Below are 14,254 nucleotides of genomic sequence, written 5' to 3' on the forward strand. Positions count from 1 at the left end.
TCGTCTTTTTCTAAACCCATGCTGATTCCTACAGAGTAGACTTCTAGTCTCCAGAAAAGTCATTATACTCGAACATAATACGTGTTCCAAAATCCTACAACTGATCGACGTTAGAGATAGAGGTCTATAGTTCTGCACATCTGTTCGACGTCTCTTCTTGAAAACGGGGATGGCCTGTGCCCTTTCCAATGTTTGGAACTCTACGCGCTTCTAGAGACCTACGGTACAGCGCTGCAAGAAGGGGGGCAAGTTCCTTCGCGTACTCTGTGTAAAAATGAACTGGTATCCCATCAGGTCCAGCGGCCTTTCCTCTTTTGAGCGATTTTAATTTTTTTCTTTATCCCTCTGTCGTCTATTTCGGTATCTACCATTTTGTCATCGGTGTGACAATCTAGAGAAGGAACCACAGTGCAGTTTTCCTCTGTGAAACAGCTATGGAAAAAGACATTATTGTAAAGAAAAGGAAAACTGTGACTTTTCATGGTTTCCCGATGGATCTGCTGCAAATACGCTTCTCGGGTTTGCCGCCGGATTGTATTGTGTGATGATCATCAGTAGCACCTTGCAGCAGTGATAACAGCAGCTACCACCACCTGATGATGTCGAGTGGTTGCATCGACGAAATATTGTGCGAGTTACACAATACAATCCGGCGGCAAACCCGAGAAGAGTATTTGCAAAAGGAAAACTGCTTCCGATTGGTGACAGCTGAGTCGGCCAGTTGCAAGGCCACCGCGATAGGACACCCGGCACGTCTCTCTGGAGGTAATGGAACTCCCCTTGTTACCCGAAGCGGGTAATTCAGCCGCTTAGAGCGGGCAGAGCTTTAACGGCGGCTGTTACGCAACGAGCAGAGGCGGCCGTGACAGCGGAGACAAGAGAAGAGACTCGACGAGAAGGCTGGGAAGACGACGGCGCTGCACCGTCATTCGGTTTTGTTCTCTCAAGGCCGACACTTGCTTTGTTGAGTGGCGCTGGCTATGAAGGTCCGGTCGCAACGAGAAAATTTATGCCCACACCATCCTTCTCTACCAAGCTCAATCTCTTTGAACCGTGGATTTATCTTCAAAGAATATTCTTAAAAAAATATTCTATTTACTAGCGATTCATAAAATCAAATTCCTTTTAACAAATGGGAATTTTATTCCTAAAAGCCTTTTTTTTCTAAGAAACAGATTTAAAATTATAAGCAGAAAGCACCTTATAAATATCGGCAACGGCCTTGCCGCAGTGGATACGCCGGTTACCGTGAGATCGCCGAAGTTAAGCGCTGTCGGGCGTGGCCGGCGCTTGGATGGGTGACCATCCAGGCCGCCATGCGCTATTGCCATTTTTCTGGGTGCACTCAGCCTCGTGATGCCAATTGAGGAGCTACTTGACAGAATAGTAGCGGCTTCGTCAAAGAAAACCATCGCTGACCACACGCCCCTCCTATCCGCATCCTTATTGAGGATGACACGGCGGTCGGTTGGTACCGATGAGCCATTTGTGGCCTGAAGACGGAGTGCTAGTGCTACCCTCCAAATAAGAAGTTACAATTTATTCAGAGGCAGAAAGAAACAAATTTTGAGTGTATGAGCTTTCGGGCTGAGAACCTTGCCGCTCCCTTTTGACACGGCCGAAGTCACGACCGCTCACAACAGCCTCTGAAAGACTAAACAGGTGCAAATCTGCAACACACCAGATTACCTTAAAGTAAAAGTTTTAACAATTTACGCAAGCACAGAAACTATGCACCCTCTGTAGGAAGGATCTAAATACTACAAAACACTAACAATTAAAATATTAATCTTTCCACCGAAGGTGCAACTTGATTTTAGCTTCTTAAAAAAGTCTTACGGTGGAAGACTGGCAACTTTATATACTAAAATGACCGTTTAAATAAAAGCCTATGAAATGCAAAGTTATATAAATTATACAGGGTTGGCCAACCAAGTTGAGATGCTCTACAGTACACAGATACCTCCTCTCAAGATGATAGGCAAGATCAAAACATGTTTCAGGAATTGGGGCGTTACTACACTCCAAGCAATAAATTCGTTAACACAGTAAATCCGACAAACATGACAGAGGCAGCTCCGAACGACAGACAACCTGTCTAACAAATGTGGACGAGAGACAGACGAGCAAGCTGGGAACGAGAGACTGACCAAGAAAACAAGAAAAATTTAACAAGACAAAATCACGCATCACCAATCCCTTAACTAATAATCTCAGATTTCTCCAGAAGACTTGGCGCAGTACCTCCAAATAGCTCTCCCTAACCGTTCGCTGCCAGCCACTTCAACGGCCGCAGAAAGGCGCGCCGATCTCCCATCTCACGGCGTCGCAGTTCGCCCCGGCCAGCCCGATGTCGTGGGTTGACTCCTGTTGATCTCGTGTCGGCTCGCTATACGGCGCGGCCCACTGGACTCGCGTGGCGACCTCACACGCGCCGACGCTCAAGGCGGACAAGTCGTTTCGTGTCTCAGTTCCCGACCGACCAACCGATCGATCCAACCGCCAATGGCCGTTGCCTGAGCAACTCGAGCAGACTGGCGGCCTAACGCGGAGACTCAGATGCAGGAACTCAGCTCCGACCGGGCGACCACTCGCTGAATTCTCTTACTGGCGGAGTGGCGAGACTCATTTTGCCGGCTTTAAAGACTGATCCGAACGACAAACGTACTAGCACTCCGAACGACAGACAGACACTAACTGCCCCACAAAGGCGGGAGAGAGACAGGCTAGCAAGCTGGGGACGAGAGACTGACCGCAGACTGACCCACTGGCGAGCTTATACCCCCCTTAAATGCACGTGAACAGGCAACCTTTCTCCTTTCCCACCAGAAGGAGACACCAAAGCTGCGATTGCCACAGCGGCGCCACCGCCAGAAACGGAGGGCGACAGCTTCACACTATGCGCTACGGCGCGCTCTTCAAAACAGCGATTTTTACCACGGCTCAGTCTTTAGCACCACGCCTGCTCTCGTACTGCTTCGTTAAAAAAACTAACACCGACCGATAAGGCCTTTAAGGCCCAACGGCACCGACCTACCGCCACGTCGTCGTCAACCCTCAGGCGTCACCTGATTCGGCATGTTGTCAGCAGACTGCTCCCCTGGCCATGGTCAGTTTTCGTGACCAGTGCTGCTATTTCTAACACAGCTCCTCAGTTGGCCTCCCTAGGGCCGAGTGCATCCCGCTTGCCAACAGCGCTCGGCGGATGTGGACAGTGGCCCATCCAAGTGATAGCCAAGCCCGACAGAACTTCGTTGATCTGCTGGGAAGCAGTGTTACCACTGCGCCAAGAACAGTGTCATGTTACTTAATGGATTTTCAAATTTTTCAGTTCTGCGGGAGATCGTGTTGTTGCTAATGTTGTTCCACACTAAGACTGGTTTGATTTGGCTCTCCATGGCAGTCTATCCTGGATAACTATCTCTGCATGACTACAGCAACCTGGATCCACTTGAACTTGCCTACTCGAGTCCATGAGTCCAGACATCGTCTTACTGTACAATTTGTACCTCACACACATACATCCATTACTACAATCACCCTACACTAAAAAAAATCGCCACACCAGGAAGGAATGTTCCAAATGCGGCTAAAGTCGGTAGATATGATTTATGTGCACAGACAGACAATGATTATATATTTTTTTAAATGGATGGTTTATTCAAGAGAAAGAGCTCCACAAATTGACAAGTTAGTTATGCATTGGTCCGCCTCTTGGCCTTATACAAGCAATTATTTGACTTGGATTCATTGGCAGTGTTGTTGGATGTCGTCCTGAGGAATGTCATACCAAATTTGGTCCAACTGGTCCGTTAGATAGTCAAAACCCCAAGTTGCTTGGAGGGCCCTGCCTGTAACTCTCCAAACATTCTCCGTTTGGGACTGAGATTGACAGAGTTGTTGGATGTCGTCCTGAGGAATGTCATGCCAAATGTTGTACAACTGGTGCATTAGATAGTCAAAATCCCAAGCTGGTTGGAGAGCCCTACCTGTAAATCTCCAAATGTTCTCAATTGGGGATTGGGATTGGCAGTGTTGTTGGGTGTCATCCTCAGGAATGTCATGCCAAATTTTGCCCAACTGGTCCATTATTTAGTCAAAATCCCAAGCTGGTTGGAGGGCTGTGTCTGTAACTCTCCAAACATTCTCAGTTGGGGACTGGGATTGACAGAGTTGTTGGGTGTCGTCCTAAGGAATGTCATGCCAAATTTTGTACAACTGGTGCATTAGATAGTAAAAATACTAAGGTGGTCAGAGGGCCCTGCCTGTCTCTCCAACCATTCTCAGTTGGGGATTGAGATTGACAGGGTTGTTGGGTGTCATCCTGAGGAATATTGTGCCAAATTTTGTCCAACTTATGGATTCGATAGTCAAAATCCCAAGCTGATTGGAGGGCCCCACACATAAGGCTCCAAACCTTCTCAGTTGGGGATTGGGATTGACAGGGTTGTTAGGTGTTGTCGTGAGGAATATTGTGCCAAATTTTGTCCAACTGGTGTATTACATAGTCAAAATCTCAAGCTGATTGGAGAGCCCTGCTTATAACACTCCAAATGTCTTCAGTTAGGGTCTGGAATTGACAGAGTTGTTGGGTGTCGTCCTGAGGAGTATTGTGCCAAATTTTATCCAACTGGTGCTGATTTGGTGGCTCTGCCCATAATGCTCCAAACGTTCTCAGTTGGGGAGACATCCAGCTACCTCGATGACCAAGGCAGGGCTTAGCAACCACGAATACATGCAGCATGAATAAACTAAACTAAACTCTTCCCGAACAGGGCACAAAGGCTCAACAATACCGACTGAGTGCAGTTTCATCTTTACGCCACAGGCATCACTGGATGAGGATAAAGAGGGGCACGTCGTCAGCAAAGCACCCTCCTGGCCGTATGTCAGTTTATGAGACCAGAGCTACTGCTCCTCAACCAAGTATCTACTAGGTTTGTTTCACAAGGGCTGAATGCACCCCACTTGTCAACAGCACCTGGCAGACCGAATGGTCACCCATCCAAGTGGTAGCCCGGCCCTACAGTGCTTAACTTCAGTGATCTGACGGGAATTGTTGGCTCTAATTGTGTATGGACAAGCATTATCTAGCCCAGGATTGGTTGCCGTGAACAGCAACAAAACTGGGCGTAGAATTCCGCCGACTTACCGCTGTGCTGTACAACTGCTGTAGATGACAACGGAAGGAGTCCTGCTATTATAAGAAACGGGACTCCTGGCTGTCGGGCTATAAGGCGGCAGGCAGTCAGCTCGATATCCCGTTGTTGTCCGGAGCATCTTAGCTGGGCATCAAAGCTTAATTCGAAGTGGGACTCATCACTGAAAACAGTTCTATTCGAGTCAGTTGCTTCTGTCGAAGACGATGGAAGTAGTCGTCGAAAGCTCAATGCTTCACCCTGAAGTGACGTGGCACATGGCAAGATACCCGGGAATGTCTTCTACAATTCCACTCCACTTAATGTGATTCCAGGCCTAAGACGCCCCGGATAGTGGGATGTCAATGTGACTCTTTCCTGCCAAGTCGCCTAACAACCAGAAGTGATTGTCTACGGCGCCACTACCTTTAATGGCAGGAGCCCTTTGGTTGTCATCCATAGAACCCTTACAGTACAGTGATGTTGTTGTGGTCTTCAGGCCCGGGACTGGTTTGATGTAGCTCTCCATGCTACTCTATCCTGTGCAAGCTTCTTCATCTCCCAGTACCTACTGCAGCCTACATCCTTCTGAATCTGCTTAGTGTATTCATCTCTTGGTCTCCCTCTACGATTTTTACCCTCCATGCTGCCCTCCACTAAATTGGTGATCCCTTGATGCCTCAGACCAACCGATCCCTTCTTCTGGTCAAGTTGTGCCACAAACTTCTCCCCAATTCTATTCAACACTTCCTCATTAGTTATGTGATCTGCCCGTCTAATCTTCAGCATTCTTCTGAAGCACCACATTTCGAAACCTTCTATTCTCTTCTTGTGCAAACTATTTATCGTCCATGTTTCACTTCCATACACGGCCACACTCCATAGAAATACTTTCAGAAACGAATTGCTGGCACTTAAATCTATACTCGATGTTAACAAATTTCTCTTCTTCAGAAACGCTTTCCTTGTCATTGCCAGTCTACATTTTATATCCTCTCTACTTCCACCATCATCAGTTATTTTGCTCCTCAAATAGCAAAACTCCTTTACTACTTTAAGTGTCTCATTTCCTAGTCTAATACCCTCCTTATGCTTTTGTTGATGTTCATCTTATATCCTGTTTTCAAGACACTGTCAATTCCATTCAACTGCTCTTCCAAGTCCTTTGCTGTCTCTGACAGAATTACAATGTCATCAGTGAACCTCAAAATTTTTATTTCTTCTCCATGGATTTTAATACCTACTCCGAACTTTTCTTTTGTTTCCTTTATTGCTTGCTCAATATACAGACTGAATAACATCGGGGATAGGCTACAACCCTGTCTCACTCCCTTCCCAACCACTGCTTTTCCCTTTCATACCCCTCGACTCTTATAACTGCCATCTGGTTTCTGTACAAATTGTAAATAGCATTTCGCTCCCTGTATTTTACCCCTGCCACCTTTAGAATTTGAAAGAGAGTATTCCAGTCAGCACTGTCAAAAGCTTTCTCCAAGTCTACAAATGCTAGAAATGTAGGTTTGCCTTTCCTTAGTCTTTCTTCTAAGATAAGTCGTAAGGTCAGTATTGCCTCACGTGTTCCAGTATTTCTACGGAATCCAAACTGATCTTTCCCGAGGTCGGCTTCTACTAGTTTTTCCATTTGTCTGTAAAGAATTCGTGTTAGTATTTTGCAGCTGTGGCTTATTAAACTGATTGTTCGGTAATTTTCATATCTGTCAACACAGCGATACGTGGACAATATTGTATCACCCTCATCCCCCCCCCCCCCCCCCCCCCTCACCCAAGCTGTTCTCACTGAACCGTGGCGCTCATTACTGGCGCGCCAGTCTCTTGGATGTCCACTATCGATCCTTCGATGTTTATTATCTTTGCTTGCCTTCTTGTTTTCCGCATTGGCAGGGCGAGTGGCAGATGACGTTTGCTCGGGCGACCTGCTGAGACGCCGCGAGGTACGAGGTGGGAAGCAACCACGTATGTGTGGAGTTGGTTGTACGCGGTCTGCCGGTTCACGATGGAGGATACGTGTCGGCTGCCGCCTGCCTGTCTGCCTTGCGACCGCCTAGCTTGGGTTGCTGCCAGGTGTATCCTACACGAGCCATACCGGATAACCAACGGAAGTTAAGCAGCCTTGTGTTTCTTCAAAGAAAAGGAGCAAATATAAAACTTTTGTAACCAATTTTGGTGGCCTCTTTAAGTGTGGCCTTAGCGTTTACACTGCTTTTGGGGAGAGCTAATTGTTTTAAATTTAAATAGTTGGGGTTCTCTGTCTTTTATAATCTTTTGGCGGTTTTATTTGAATTTTTCTTTTCGGTTCCTTCCTTGTGCTTGGTTAAATGTTTCCTCTTATAGCGGGAAGTGATTCCTGGTTAAAACTCGGAGAAGGTGTTTTATGTTGCTGCCGCTTCCGGCATTTGTCTTTTCAATTAAGTGTTGCCATCCCTTCGAGCGACCTGGTGTCACTCCTCGTTAACTATTGCTGGTTTATGTGTACTAAATTTTGAATTGGTCAATTGAATTAATATTTTGGAGCGCAGTATAGCACTAAGGCAACCTCATTGTATACCACCTTGTGCCCCGGTCTAGTAACTTAATTTTCAGTGGCATGAGTTAACTCCACTACCGGTTTTACTTATGAGCTCCCTTCAAAATTTTGTCCTGTATAAGTTGGCCCCATGTGCGTCTGGTAACACAGAGACGAGCTTTAGTGCGACTTCAGTGCTAGTCACTTAATGGAATTTTCACTTTGGCTTGGCTCCCACTGAAGAGTTTGAGTGGAGCGTAGTGTGTTTGATTTGTTATTCATTTAATTACTGTAAGTTTGTTTATTTAATGGGGAGCAAGACATTTAAAGATTGTTGGTATTAACTCCCCTAGTTTTTGGGTGTTGCTAATACGTTCCATATGGCCTACTACTTATTCAATGGCAAGGCTGTTGATTAGTCGTTTACTGTGAGAAAAAATTCACGCTATTTGTTTGTTGCCGAAATTGTTAAAGTGTCTGTGTCGTGATTCAATCACTAGCTACGTGTTCGAGCTAAATTGATATAAACCTTGCCTCCTTAAAATTTGTTGCCAGCAGAAACCCTTAAGAGAATTAAGTTTTGTCACTGCTTATGTTAACCTTTACTGGGAGCAATATTTCATGTACTTAAATTTTGTCTTAAAATGTGTTTTATCTGATGTAATAAACGAGTGATAGGAGAAAAAAGCAAAGGGGCCTGATCCTTCCTATTGTGTCCGGTTTGTAACAAGTATCACTTACATTTCAGCAAGATCATGCCCTACCTTAGCCATGAAGGTCGTCGTATCTCTTCCTGGTTGAGAACTTCTGGGGACCTCCAACCCTCCAACTATCTAGAGATTTTGACGATCTAATGCACGAATCGCTAATAATTTGGCACAAAGTCCATCAATAGGACATCCAGCAACTCTATTAGTGAATGTCAAGCCGAATAATCGCTTGTGTAAGGGCCAGAGGTGGACTGACTTGCTCAATTTTTTACATTTTTTCTATTCAATAAACCATCCAATTTCTCCCGAAATTTTAATCATTTGTTTTTGTGTACACGTGAATCGCTTATACTGATATAGCCCCATTCGGTTAATTCCTTCATGGCGCGTTGTGTTTTTCCTCTTACAGTGCATTATTTACTGAAGGTGCATATGTGGTATCGAATGTAAAGGAATAAGCGAGAATACATGGAAAGGCTACTAACAGTTCATTTCATGATTAGCTATCATTATATGCATCTCGTCGTAGCCATCAAGTACCTAACTGAGTGTGTTTCTATACACTGTAATCAGGAATGACAATTTACATCTCGCCATTGATAAGGCAAAAATCAAAATCATATTGAAGAAATTATTGGATCTTTCATGGCCACTTGCTGCCTTTAATTTCGGCTTCTTCGGCTGAGATTTGTTTAATGATTTTTCTGATGTCTTAACAAGAAATATAAAAAAAAACTTTAAGAAAAAGATAACCTGGATTCCCGTGCTGCAGCGAACGACGTCGCAAGTAAAAAGGGGAGCACCAGAGTGGTAATCACCAAGAAAAAGCCCTCAGACATTAGCGTGGAAATTACACATAATCTCGGGCCGTGGGCTCTGCTACAACTCACCACCGACAATGGAGGGAAGTTCTTAGTGGGAGCCACTCGTGCTGGAACAAAGTCAGAAAAACCATTAAACAAACCTCGGCAGAATAACACGATACGAAATCCAACGGGAAATACCTCAAAATCAGATTTACCATAACAATTATGAGGCAGTGTAATTCAACTTCCTTCAAAACCCCAATTGGACCAGACCTTCAGTATCGTTCTGGGTCCTCCGAAACTTTACATGTTTGGTAAACAGGAGAGATACAGGAAAAAAAATCATATTCAAAGAAAACGTGAACGGTTCACCTCGAGTTTGTTTCGTGGGGGTCGCAGAGATACTCGACACATTGGAGTGGGAAGCTCTGAAAGAAAATGGACAGCCTTATTCACACAAATTTCAAAACGAATCGAGGAACACACTGTTCTGCAACGTACGTCTCGTCTATTGACAATGAGTCAAGAAGCGTACTGCATCCTCCAACAGACATCTTGCTTAGTAACGCCGGGACAAGAAAACACAGCTTGCTGCAATGGACATCTGGTGTAATGACAGTGAATCAAAACATCTGCAGCTTCCAGCAACAGACCTCTGGTAGAATAACAACGATTCAAGAAACGTACTACTTCTTGTAACAGACATCTCACGTAATGACAAGTAAAAAAACGGACTGTTTTCTGCAACAGACATTTGAAGTGATGACGAGTCTGAAAGCGTACTGCTTCCTGCTATACGTGATTCACGTATTACCAAGGAGCCAAGAGAACAGCTCCTGCAACAGACTTCTTCTCCATATATAAAAGGTTATGTCCTGTCTCACTACCTTATAATTGCCCAGCGCAAACCGGTAAGGGTAGAAACTTGAAATTTGGGGAAGGTGTCGTTTAATCAATGCAGTTTTTGAAATTCCAACCCGACGAGGTTGAAATCTGGATGGAGAGTTTCCTACAAAAGATGTCTAAAGAAGACTAAGGCAGTTTCGAAGCTAGAAACTGGTATTTGGTTTCTCAGTCAGAAATAAAGAAATCGGTGTTTCAGAAATTTTGGAAATTTAACCCTATAGGGGTGAAGTAGTAGGCGAAATACTTTTTTCTTAAATATATTTTTATTAAAGAACTGCTGAAGTATAAGCTATGGACGTTGGTATTCGAAATCAGAGTTACAAATAAAAAGAATACGTGTTTCACTATTTTTGGAAATTCAATCCATAAGGGTGATGCCGATTCACTGACAGTAGCATCGCCCTTCGCAAACCACTAAGGATCAAAGGTTGGAGAGGGTGTGGTTTTTATACTGGGGCCATCGCTTACGGAGGGATTGTCCGAAATTCCACTCATAAGATAGTGGATTAGGGGATGTAAGGCCTTTTTTAAATTATGGTGCTATTAAGGGAAATTTGATGCTAGAAATAGGAAAACTGATGTTTGGTTTCTCAGCCAGAAAATAAAAAATACGTGTTTCAGCATTTTTGGGAAATTCAATCATTAAGGAGATAAGATAGTAGGTGAAAGTTTTTTTGAAAATAAATCGTTACTGAAGAACTATTAAAGGATTTTTAAGGCTACATCTATGACTTCTCGGTAAAAAAAAATGTGTTTCAGTGTTTCTGGAAATTCAGCTCCTAACGAGATTGAATAGGGGATGAACATATTTAAGAAAATATTCAAAATTTCATTTATGAAATGTGCTATTTCACTTTTAAGCTAGATCTAAAGAAAGATTTGTTATTAGATGAAACTTGCTATGGAAATATCGTCACAATTGTAAGTAGGCTGTTTAGGTTTTTATGTTGGTAACGCCATGTAGCGCTCTGTATGAAAATCAGTGACTCTGTGCTGTGTGCAGTCTGTGGCTGGTTGGCATTGTTGGAATATTTGCTATTGTAGTGTTGGGCAGTTGGATGTGAACAGCGCGTAGCGTTGCGCAATTGGAGGTGAGCCGCCAGCAGTGGTGGATGTGGGGCGAGAGAGATGGCAGTGTTTTGAGAGCGGACGATCTGGGCGTGTGTCCGCCATAAAAAGGAAATTTGTAAGACTTGATGTCATGAACTGACTGATATATATATTATGACTTTTGGACATTATTAAGGTAAATACATTGTTTGTTCTCTATCAAAATTTTTCATTTGCTAACTATGCCTATCAGTAGTTAGTGCCTTCAGTAGTTTGAATCTTTTATTTAGCTGGCAGTAGTGGCGCTCGCTGTATTGCAGTAGTTCGAGTAACGAAGATTTTTGTGAGGTAAGTGATTTGTGAAAGGTATAGGTTAATGTTAGTCAGGGCCATTCTTTTGTAGGGATTATTGAAAGTCAGATTGCGTTGCGCTAAGAAAAATATTGTGTCAGTTTAGTGTCGATCAGATTAAGTAAAGAGAGAAATGTCCGGATACGTTCAGTTTTGCTCAGCTACTTGAAAATCAAATAACGTAAGAGGTTTACGAGCACTGTCGTTCGTAGTTTTTCAAAGGCGACGTTTCACAATAACGCAAGGGACATCATTAATAAAAACTTTGGACGCCAGATACCAGAATCGCATTTTTGTCAGAAATACATTCGGAAAAGGTCATTCTCATATGGCCTTAATTCGCGTGAAAAGCTTAGAGGGTATTGCAATTTGTGAACAACATAAAAATTCGATTAAATAACAACAAAACAAAAATGTCTGCATGGCGTACAGTCTACGTGAGCAAAGCAGTGGGCGGTGAGCTAGTTTCACATATTGCCAAAGAGTCCAGAAAAATGCAACAGACACTTCATGTAATGACAAGTCAAGAAACACACTGCGTCCTGAAACAGATATTTCACCTATTGCCAAAGAGTCAAGGAAGATACTGGCTTCTGCAACAGACACCTCAGGTAATACCAAGTCAAAAAATATACTGTCTCTGCAACAGAGCCGGCCGCGGTGGTCTCGCGGTTCTAGGCGCGCAGTCCGGAACCGTGCGACTTCTACGGTCGCAGGTTCGAATCCTGCCTCGGGCATGGATGTGTGTGATGTCCTTAGGTTAGTTAGGTTTAAGTAGTTCTAAGTTCTAGGGGACTGATGACCATAGGAGTTGAGTCCCATAGTGCTCAGAGCCATTCTGCAACAGACGTTTCACGTTTTGCGACAGAGTCAAGCAAAGTACTGCTTTCTGTAAAATGCACCTCACGTAATGACACGTCAAAGAGCTTGTTTCGACGAAGACGACACAAACACCCAGTCCCTGAGCTGAAAACATCTCCCACCCAGCCGGGAATGGAACCCATGACAAGCCATCGCGCTGTCCACTGATCTATGGTAGCGAACCGGGGAACAGGTATTTGACATATTGCCAAGACACCAAAAGTTAAGACGAGTCAGAACACACATTGCTTCCTGCAACAGACATTTCACGGTTGCTGAAGAGTCGAGAAACCTACTGGTTCCTGCGACAGACATTTTAAGTAATGACAGTGAGTCAAACAACACACCGCTTCCTGAAACAGATATATTGTGAAACAACGAGTCAATAAAAGTATTCGTTCTTATAAGAAACGTCTTTTGTAATATCGAGTCAAGAAACATGCTGCTGTCGCAACAGACATCTCGCACAATGACCTTGTCTCTAAAACTAGAGCAATCCTTGCTCGTACAGAGGAGAACCAACAGTCTTCTTTCCTAAGTAAGTAAAAATAAGGTAGTATTACAGTCCGAATTACGTAATAAAACGTGATAAAGCACTGTACTGTTTCTTTATAAATAACTCATCTGCTGCTAGTCACGATTTCCTTTATTTTATTTTTCGCACGACGCGTTTCGGGAAACGATGCCCATGAACCAAAAAAAAAAAAAAAAAAATCTTGATTGGTGAATTATGTACAAACAAACCTATTGGTTTCACAGTCGCAGACTTTTAGAACCATTTTGGGATTTTGACTAAATAATGGACCAGTTGGACAAAATTTGGATCAAATCAGACTGTACTGTTTGCAAGTTTCAAGGTTAAGTACTGATCGTTGCGGTCTGGAAACAAAAAAAAATGTGATACTGTTAAAGTGAGTAGTGCTAAATGTCACTTTGAGCTTTTGGGAGTGGTGTGCATTTGAACAAAAATTATAGGAGCTATAAAAAAATTTTTATGAATGTTTTGAGAGAATCAATCGATTCTTTTCTGTTGTTCATCTATGAAGGCTAAAGACTATAAATAAATTATTTTCACGTAGTCTACCAACAGTCTTTCCCTTCACTTCTATTTCCTGATCACTCTTCCCAGTACAGGAGTAACAGTAGAGGAATACTCTGTCTCCTTGATAGGATCGCGTATTAATAATAAAAGGATCGGCCTTTTTGTCCAACAATTTAACTATTAACATGGTGTTATCGGTCAGTTCTGTTGTTTTCGTATCTACTGTCAAACACGATAATGCAGCATTTAGGAAATTATGAAGTAAGGATGACAGTTAATTAGAACGCAGAAAACATGACACAAACTGTAAGACAAAGAAGATAACGATTTTTAAGCAAAATTGTATTTACCGTACAGGTGACAACAGACTCGCCAAGAAACTCTTCAGATATCACAGAGGAAAGAAATTAAGAGTGGCCTGGATTCAAAAGATTCGGAGACACTTAGAAAGGAATAACAGAGGGGGAAAAGGAGTATTTGAAACAGATTTTTAAGTGAAAAGCTTTAAAAGTGGAAGTTTTTCAAAGCCAGACTGAAAAGAAATCGGGCAGAAATTGGTCTAAAGACAGGAAAAAGAAACATGGTGAAACAATGGAGGAATACTGGAACAAAAGGAAAGAACTAGAAAGGATTAAACATTGAAGTTGAGTTTGGTGTCTAGGAGGTATAATATAAGAAGAAGAAAAAGAAACTGAAAGGAGTTGCATTACAATTTATATGACCAGGAAATATATATATTGGTGTGCTAAATAACATTATCTGATTCACATATCTCTGGCTGTCCTCGAAAACATCTAAATAGTTATTCAAGCATTAGTACTCATTTTACTAAGATTTGAAGCTCCTCTTTTCGTTCTTCCGCCGGC

The sequence above is a fragment of the Schistocerca gregaria genome, chromosome 10, assembly GCF_023897955.1.
Source record: "Schistocerca gregaria isolate iqSchGreg1 chromosome 10, iqSchGreg1.2, whole genome shotgun sequence".
Classification (NCBI taxonomy): Eukaryota; Metazoa; Arthropoda; class Insecta; order Orthoptera; family Acrididae; genus Schistocerca; species Schistocerca gregaria.